Source organism: Misgurnus anguillicaudatus, chromosome 1 (genome assembly GCF_027580225.2).
Source record: "Misgurnus anguillicaudatus chromosome 1, ASM2758022v2, whole genome shotgun sequence".
Lineage (NCBI taxonomy): Eukaryota > Metazoa > Chordata > Actinopteri > Cypriniformes > Cobitidae > Misgurnus > Misgurnus anguillicaudatus.
Window position 1 is genome coordinate 26,944,345 of NC_073337.2, and position 9,937 is coordinate 26,954,281.

A 9,937-nucleotide genomic window follows, 5' to 3' on the forward strand; every position below is an offset into this window, starting at 1 on the left:
TAAATATATTTTAAATATAAATATATTTTAAAGCATTTATATTCACATGGCATTGGAAGAAAAACTTTGTATGCTATAAACCTGTAAACATAACAAGTTTAAAAAGATTAAAATTAAATATATTTTCAACTGCAAAAATATAATTTTATATTTTATACATACTTTATATACTTATATTTTATACATTTTATACAAACTTATATTTTGGCCAGAAAACACATATTTTTTGCGTATGGGTTGTAAAATTAGAAATGTTTTTGTTGCCCCTCAAAAACATTTTGAAATATATGTTAATATATGATGGTTAAAACTAAATATATTTTCAAATTCAAAAATATATTAAGCTTTACTTTCTACAAAATGTATTTAGGAAATATTTAAAACATATTTTTATATATGTATTTTTTGCCTTTTGGGAATGTTTATTTTTGGGTTAAAACAACACAAGAGAGACAACAACCCAGTTATCCCTTTCAAGAATTTTCCAGGTTGAATACCCTGAAATTCAAGGACTAAATGTGGGGACACATTTCAAGTGAGAGCAAGGTTACATCGTGTTACCTTTTAAGATACATTGTTACAGTTCCCTTTAAAGGGAACTCGCGCTGCGTCACTGCGGTTACTCTTTGGGGACGCCTCCAGGGTTAAGTGTGTCTGAATGTGTATATCAAATTGAAGCAATGGTGAGGCTTAACGAGGCTTATATCGCTATCTGAAATATTGCCAAAGATGGTGTTACATGGACACAGGAAGTATGGCAAAGGAGACGCAGCATCTCGTTCCCTTCTCAGGGAACAGCAGTTACATACGTATCCAGAGACGTTTTCATGCGTCAAACACAAATATGCAAAAAACGTATTTTGGTATGAATCAACATTCGCATACAGAAGATATAAGCATTTAAAGTGAACAGTTTCACATGTGTGCTTATAAAGTCTAGAATTTTTATGATATTATCATACAATATAGATTTTTTTCCAGAAAACTTCTTGCATAAAATAGATTCAATGAAATGTATCTACGTATGTATATTTTCAAAAACTTCCCAGGGCCTTGAATTTTTATATTTATAGTTATATTACAACCCAACAGTTTGGGTTCGTCCCTTTTTGACCCAATACTCATTTTTCGAGTGTATGCAGACACGTGAGATATACACGTGAGATTTGATGTCGTCTCGTCCTGTTTGCGAGCGACAAGGCCTGAGGAGAGCCATTGCATTTTCGTTGACCCTTTGAACGTCTGACTGGCGTCGACTGGTGATGGATTTCAGTGCCAGTAAGCTTCACTGTGTAATGGTTGAGACGCAGGTGGGATTTGGATTTGGCTTCACAAATAGGGGAGAGAAGTGGAGGGCTTGTATGCCATTGATCTCATAAGAGATATGAATATGCTTATATGGGTCTTGTCAACACATATTGGTTTTTAGATAAACACCATCGCTCAAACATCTTAGACAGCCAAGTTTATGTGCTGGAAATTTCTCTTTTTAAACAGGGTTTGGCAACTCCTCCAAACCTTTGGTACTATACAGCAAACATATAGACATGTTTTTTTTCTTACAGTTCATCATGTATAGGAAAACAACAGTCCTAAAAATGGTCAAAAATCTGTACCCAAGCTGTCACGGGGCCATACCATTTTTAAAGGTCCTATATGTATGGATTTCCTAATATTTTGCACCTCGTGATCGTTTTGTAGTTTTACTTGTTACCTAAATTTTAAATGCCATCACATCTCTATTTTTACTTTGGTAATCGTCAGACAGTCTTAGCTAAGGGATTAAAATGAGCTCTGCGTGTTAATACTCAGTTTTTACTTCGCTGTAATGTGGAGGTGCGAAGCAAACAAATCTTTCTGACACTTATCTCATACTTCTCCTCCCACCTAAGCCCTTACAAAATTGGGCTTGTAGACAGAATGAATAATATTGTTTACCACGCCGTGTACTCGTATCATGAAGAGGAGGGTATGTGCATGTGTGTTTACAGGTGCGTGCAAAAAACCTCAAAAGATAAGAGGTGTTGCTATCCAAGGTGTCTGCATGGGAACATGACGCTTCTTCAGGTGTTCCTGGCAAACGCTGAATCTTCAACACCTGACCAAAGCAAAACACAACCCGGCACGCAAAATTGCCTAAATGCAATGGAACGTGTAGATATTACAGGTGCGAGTGCTGTCTTTTACCTGTGGTTACTCTGACGAATCCGACATTTGTCCTTTGAAATGAATCTGATTTGGTTTGGTCAAGCAGGATGTTGAAACATCTCGAAGGCCATGATAATGAAAACCGCTGGATTTCAGATGAATGTTAGTGGGTAGCCTTGTTAAATCTCACTAATGTACAGAAAGCCATTGCTTTACTATTTCCACCCACTGTCGTCTCGCCTCACGTGTGTGTTTTTGCCAAAATAACACGTTGCATGAGAAGCAGACGTAAGGAAAGTGCAATGCACTTCATAAACCATAGTAGCTGAAAGCTGATTCGTGCACGGGCCAAGGGATTGTTTTGCAGGAGCGGACTGGAATTTCCTTGATGATGCCAGAAAATGAAAGTCGCGACATATGGATCGGATTAAAACGAGCTAAAATGATTCATTTTTTGTAAAACGACCCTAAATGCTTTGTGTTGTGATATGATGTTATAATTTTAATGTTTGTGCCATGTGTTCAGTCACATCCCATTCGGTCTATTAGCCAAACTGGATGTGGTGTGAACCAGATTTTGTACTTGACATCAAACAGAATGAACTTTATATTGACCCACATGTATTATGCATAAATACACATGGGCCACATTTATGCAGTATGTAAAGTTGATGTATGTTAAATCCAATGGGAGGGCTGAAATGTTGATGATGCATTATTACGTTAGCACACATGTATGGAATGCATTCATGTGAATTGTTTTGCGTATTCAGATGTGAAGAAATAGATATAAATGGTGTAGATGTGTGTAATTATTTTGCACTGAATTTATCGCTTGATAATGCAAACATGCTTCAGCTTTTGGACAATCAAGTTGAAACCAACTTCTGATGGGTTTTTTACTGGATCACATGTCATTTGAGATTATTATTTGCTCAAAGCTAGACAACCACACTGTCAGAAAAAGTGATCAAAAATGATTCATAGACAGTGTTGGGGAAAGTTACTTTTAAAAGTAATGCATTACAATATTAAGTTACTCCCACAAAAAGTAACTAATTGCGTTACTTAGTTACTTTCATGGAAAGTAATGCTTACGTTACTTAGTTACTTTCATGGAAAGTAATGCTTACGTTACTTTTTATTTACTTTTGCATTACTTTTTCTTGGCTAAGGCTTAATCTCTTTCAGGCCTTCGAGATCCTTCGACGGTTCCGACTCGTGTTGTTACGCTTTTTTTGGTTCGCCCTTGTTTATGCGTATATTTGGGCAAACCTTTGAGGCCATAGCCTAGATCCAGGGCGGATCTTTTCAAGGTTTTGAGGTCGTAGCCTGGATCCAGGGACTTTTGGGTATTTTTGCCGTTTTTAGGCCGTAGCCTTGATCCAGGGCGGATCTTTTCAGTTTCTAAGCCGTAGCATTGAATCAGGGAGGATCTTTTTTGACAGTTTTTAGGATGTAGCCTTGATCCAGGATGGATCTTTTCGCTCGAGTGCGAACGTTTCACATTTTGCGGCCGTTGCCGAGTTCCCATCACCCAAGAAAGTTTTTGTTTTTAGGCCTTAGCGTTGATCCACGGCGGATCTTTTCGCTCGCTTGCCAACGCTTCTCTCATTTTGCGGCCGTAGCTGAGATCCTGTCACCAAGGGATCTTTTCCTCTTTATAAGGCCGTAGCCTGGATCCAGGGACTTTTGGATCTTTTTGCCGTTTTTAGGCCGTAGCCTTGATCCAGGGCGGATCTTTTCAGTTTCCGTAGCATTGAACCACGTACTGCCCTCCCATACGCTTCCGAGCCTCTTCTCTGTCTTGAGGGTGGGGTTGAAGACCCTGGAAGTGCGCCCGCTTCCGAGTCATCTCTTCGTGCTAGGACGGTAGGTAGGTAGGGTCGGGGACCCTGGAGGTCCGTGGCTTCCAGGAGGAAGAACGGCCCTCTCCCGCCCGCCTCCGAGGCATCCCCTTGGTCTAGGGAGGTAGGGTAGGGGACCCCGGAGGTCCGGGACTTCCAGGACATCAGGCAGCCCTGTCCCGCATGCGCGTCCGCTTCTAAGTCATCTCTTCGGGCTCGGGAGGTAGGGTCAGGGGACCCTGGAGGTGATCTCATAGAAATTGCATATTTAATCACAAAAATGTCGAGCTCTGGCCTGCCACCTCAGTTTCTGACTCAAACGGTTCCCACACAGGCATGTACTTATACAGTGCATAATGTGACTATGTTTAGTTTAATTCAGTACATTAATTAAGTAACTTGCATAATTTTTTTTTAAAGTGACTCAAATATGAATGTGTACATTTATAAAGTAATGCGTTACTTTATTCGTTACTTCAGAAAAGTAATATTATTACGTAATGCACGTTACTTGTAATGCATTACCCCAACACTGTCCATAGATGACACTGGGGCGGTACTTTTTCAAAAAGTACACCTTTGCACCTAAAACGTTCATATTAGTGCCTCAAAGGTACCAAATGTATATCTGTACCTAAATGCAGGCCAGTTTCTAGGCATAGGCAAACTAGGCGGTCACCTAGGGTGCCACCTGCTGCAGGGAGCACCAAAGAAGACTTGAATAAGTGAAAAATGAGCACTGCAACAAAATAAACTGAAAACTCTGAATGTTATGTGTTTAACACAGCATGGACAGCAATATATTTCACCAGCATCAGAGAGAAGGTGTGATTTGCCCGAAAATATTACAGTTTTTAAGGACCACAGCTTTGTGTACATTTTTCCCTTGTAAAACTTAAATGAATTTCGGATTTAATTGTTATATAATCACATGATTTTTACATGATTGTGATATTGCATGTAAAATTGTATGATCTTGTTTGGGGGTACAAATAGGGGTTTCACCTAGGGTGTCAGAATGGCTAAAAACGGCCCTGCCTAAATGGTACATATTGGGACCTTTTTAAAGGGTACTGCTCCAGTGACAGATAGGGACACTTGGATAAGCTATTATAGACCAAACCATGACAGATAGTATTCCAAAGCCTTTGTTTTTACAGTTCTGTGTGTTGACGCCAGTGCCACATAAATAAACTTTCCTTATAAGTTTGTTTTTCTCAACAAATGGAGTAAGTTTGTGTCTATGCTGTTTTTTGGCATGAGACACTGGCCAATCAGAGTTAATTATAATCCAAATATCTTGTGTTGTGATGGTCTGGTTTGTTTTCTGAACATACCATTCCTGTTAAATCAGAGCCAGATTTATTTAGGACTTTCTTTATAGTAATTTTAAAGTGAATGTGAATAACTTCCAAATACCTTTTTTTCAATCCCTGAGTTTTAGGACATAAAGTAGTTCTACATCCGGTCTCCTTTTGACGTATGCTGTATTCCAACAAGCAATAGCCATCATTTCACCATCTAGGTTAACTATAGACACTAGACATCAGGGCTGTTTGGATAGCTAGACGTCTTTTTAATGCATAATTGCGATCAAAGTTTTTGTTTTTCCTCACATAAAACTCCACCAAATGCCACTCGGGCTTTTAAAGACAGACTTGGCACCTGGCTGCGTTTAAGCTACAACACTGATGGGAACCGAGCACAGAGATGGCACAGATAGCCGACGGCCATTCAGGCCCATTTGTATGTGAAGCAAAAAGGCTGAACCGCACATACAGACTGCAGGTGTTTGTGCTTAGATAAGAAACAGTGACTCTAGCCCCGGCCATGCCATTCCTGCATCATTGTGGTGGGTTTCACCCAGCTCAGGTATGCTGGGAATGTACCAAGAGCAACGGATTACAGACAGGTAGCTGCTTCTCAGTAGTTGATAGAGAAAATGCCACTTCCTTGAGGATTTCAGTCAATAAGGACTTTTCTATAAATAGCAACAGTATTTTGATGATGATACAGGCTGGTTTAGTGTTGGTCCACTTGGTTTACCATTGTGAACCAGCATCTAGTCTCTCTATTGGTCAGCGGTTATTAAAGATAGGTAGTCCTGACATATTGGTTGAGTTTAAAATCATACGACACTGCGCAAGATGACATCACAGGACCCCAAGAGCGATTTGAAAGCAGACTCCTTCGTATGATTTATCGAATCCTTTATAGTACTTTGATGTCGTGTGCCTGTTAATACACAAGTCGAAAACACCGTATGTTGCAGTGTGGAGTCGTTGAAACCAGGCGTGCCACACACTAGACGCTAAAACATTTCAATCTCCCCTTGGTGGCTACCTGCAGTATAGGTCATAAACCCCGCCCTCTCCATGTAAATAAATGCAATGTGAGCCAACAGGTGGCGCCTGTCCGCGACGCCCAGCTACGAATCAGGAAGTTGATCAAATCCCTGAGCGCCACTCACATAGTGTAACATTAAATGACATCATATTTGTCCCAAATCATTAACGATTAACATTGGCTGCTGCTAACGTATAATTTGCATTTTGAAGTAGACGCGATCTGACTAAGCTTGCGCTATTTAATGTGCGTTTCCGGTGTACGATACCTCCGAGTTGTCCTAGACGCGACTTGACGCAGCGCTGAGCTGCATGTCCAGTGTGCGACTCCCTTTAGAGGTCTTCACGGGTCCACTTACGTTGTTTTCACATATGTTGGTGCGCACCGTGGTGCGGCCTCGGAGCGCACCAAAATACATTGTATCATTTTTCAGTTAGTGCGGTCCATGTTCACATATATATATTTTTCACTTTACTCGAAATGCCGCACCGTACACCATGTGACAACCCCCACGTTTCCACGACAACCAGCCTGACAGAGAGAGCGCAGCTATCAAGATGTGGAGATAAACGATGCACGTCTTTGTGAAGTTTCTTTGCCTTAACGCGAAATTGCGTAGCTGTTCTATTAAAGCCTTTCTCAGGGAGCCGTTTGCTAAAAAGCCCTTAATGTCACTATTTGTGTGTGGAGGACAGCTGCATTTATAAAATCATCAGCTCAAACGTAAAGGAGACAGCGAATCTCTATGCAACGGACCAGGATTGGCTTGTTTGTCGTTAACGCACAATATAACACCCGGCTCACGTCACAACGGAAGCCCAGTGGCTCAAACATGTGGAGAACTTCCTGTATTTGGTTCGGCTCGAGGTCCAGCACTGTTCACACCACAGGTGGGTCGCCCCAGAGTTCGGCAACAGCCGCTCCGAGACCACCTGTTTAGAGCGGTCTCGGAGCGGCCGTTTAGTGCGCACCCAAGTGCGGCTGTTGTGTTCACACTGACCCAAACGCACCGTACTCGGAGCGACACGTCATTTGGGCCGACCTAAACAGTGTATATGTGAAAACACCCTAAAAGTTTCACATGTGCCCCAGACACAGGTCGGGTATGATATTAGCGGTTTCGGGTAATTTAAATTGAATTGCTAAATGCTTGCGACATCGTGTGGCTGGCGGTAGGTTAATTTTCGTTGAGACAGACCTGTCAATTTTGAATGCACATTTTATCGATTACCTTGATGTCGTCGTCAGATAACAAAGGAAAATACATGGAGCAGCGGATCAAATAGGGAATGTGGAGTTGACGTCACGCGGTGTTGCATTATGTGTAATCCGCCATATTTGCAGGCACGCGTTCTATCCCGCTGTATTTGAGTTCATGTGTTGGAGGTTGTTTTTGTATTTTCTGTCGAGATTTTAATAAACTTCGATATGTTTGGTCTGTACTGCTCGATCAAGCAGGTCACGCGATCGTTCAGGGAGGAAACTGAACAACGGAATACGTTTTTCCAACTTTTATTCGTGGAAAAAACAAAGGAAGCCGGTGCAGGAGCTGACGAAAAGACGCCGGATCGCGTGGTAAAACCTCTTACCCGTCAGAAAGATCTCTCAGAAAAGTCTCATTCCAGGTGAAAATGAGCAGGCAATAGCAACTGAGTGTTTTGTCCTGTTGTCATTTAGTGCCACAGTATCTTGCATTAATGATAAAAGGGTATTTATGATCAAATGAAAGATCTTCGTTCTCTCATTAAAGAAAAATGTTAAATATGTCTTATTGCATAACGTAAACGTACTGTAATGATTGAAATCTTGGCTTTTAATTTGTGAAGCGTAACCACTGAACAATCACAGGATGTCAGATTCTGACATGTTTCACAAATCATCATCTTTAAGTGGATCAAGTTCAGAAAATCATTGGCACATACATCTGGCAAAAGAAAATATGATTTTGAAATGACAGTAATCTCTTGAGAATTAGGAAATGGCACTGTTACTTTACATGCTGCTATTTATTTTATCCCTGTCCATCTGTATAAGATACAATATCCTCCTAGATTTAATGTTACCACAGAGTTTGATTGTAGCTGCTTTGCTTCTTTCATTTATAATAAATGTCAATGTCTTTCTTCATTTTTTCATGTAAGTGTACAAACAATTCACTTCAAATCCACGGATGCAACATATTAGCACCCCAGATTCCTCTCATCTCTGGCCAGCTCTTGAAAACAGGAGCAGGCACACCTGTGCTAGGTGTGGGTAGCCCTCATTTCATGATGCCAGTGTTAATCTGACGATTTTAATAAATAGTGGCAGACCCCTATATAATGTGTGAGTCAATCTGCAGATAACACAGTTTTATCATCATCAACACCTCTATTCAGGCTGTAAATACTATTTATTCTTTCAACGCACTGTTTGGTCAAATATGGACCCATCCATACATGGCTGGATTTGCCCATATTTGGCCTAAATATTGTTTATAACAATGCAGCATTTATACAGTGTATATAGTGAAACTATCAACATACAACATAAGTTTTAAACAGATGGATTAAATACAGCACATACAGCCACGACACTATGTTTCTGGCCTATACAGTACATACAGTGGTGATGTAGCGCCCTCATGTGGAAAGGTAAAGAATATGCGAAGGGATAATCCCTCGTGCAATGAAATTCTGAAGAAATCCGGTATGTAAATATATGTGACGTCATCAGAAAAGACGTCATTACATAAATATCACTTAGATTTATACACAGTAAAATTAAAAACATTTATATAAAGACTTTCTTTAAATTTAACACTATGGTTTTCTTTATGTTGTATGTTATTGCGTCTTATTTTATATATATGAATATTGTTTATGTTATACTTTATTCTGCAATATAAAAACACAAAATATTCATTTATTTATTGCCTAAATGTATGAATTATACGGAGATTTTCATGTTTATTGTCATGGAAAAAATATTTATTTATTAAAAACACACAGAGGGGTAAAATTAAAGTTTAAAAGAAGTTAAAACCACTGGAAATGAGTAAACTGCAAAAAGACTTTACATTTATATATATATATATATATATATATATATATTTAGAAAAACAACCCAACCAGTAGGTTGTTTACCTAAGCCGAATTAGTTTCACTTAACAGTTAGTTTTGTAAAAAAAGATATATTTAAAAAAAACAGTAGGCTGTTCACCTAAGCCAAATCAGTTACACTTAACAGTTCGTTTTGTAAAAATTATATATTTAAAAAAACACCCAACCAGTGGGTTGTTTACCTAAGCCGAATTATTTTCACTTAGTTTTAGCTTTCTGTTATGACGCACAAAATTTCTGACCACATGAAGCATCAGCGCCCACTCGCACATCAAAGCTCCCTTTCTAGGGCGCACACGACGCTGTTTACATGGGGCGCTGTGCGGACCGATCGGCGTGTGACATCGCGGTATCGCGAGAGTGATTCGATGCGCAGTTGTCGGGTCGCTCGTGCGGTACTGTGGTGTCATGGGCCGATCAATCTGCGCAGCGCTGCATGAGTCGAACACCTGTGTTCCTGTATTGTTTTCAGAAGTGCGTCACGTTGATTTGCAT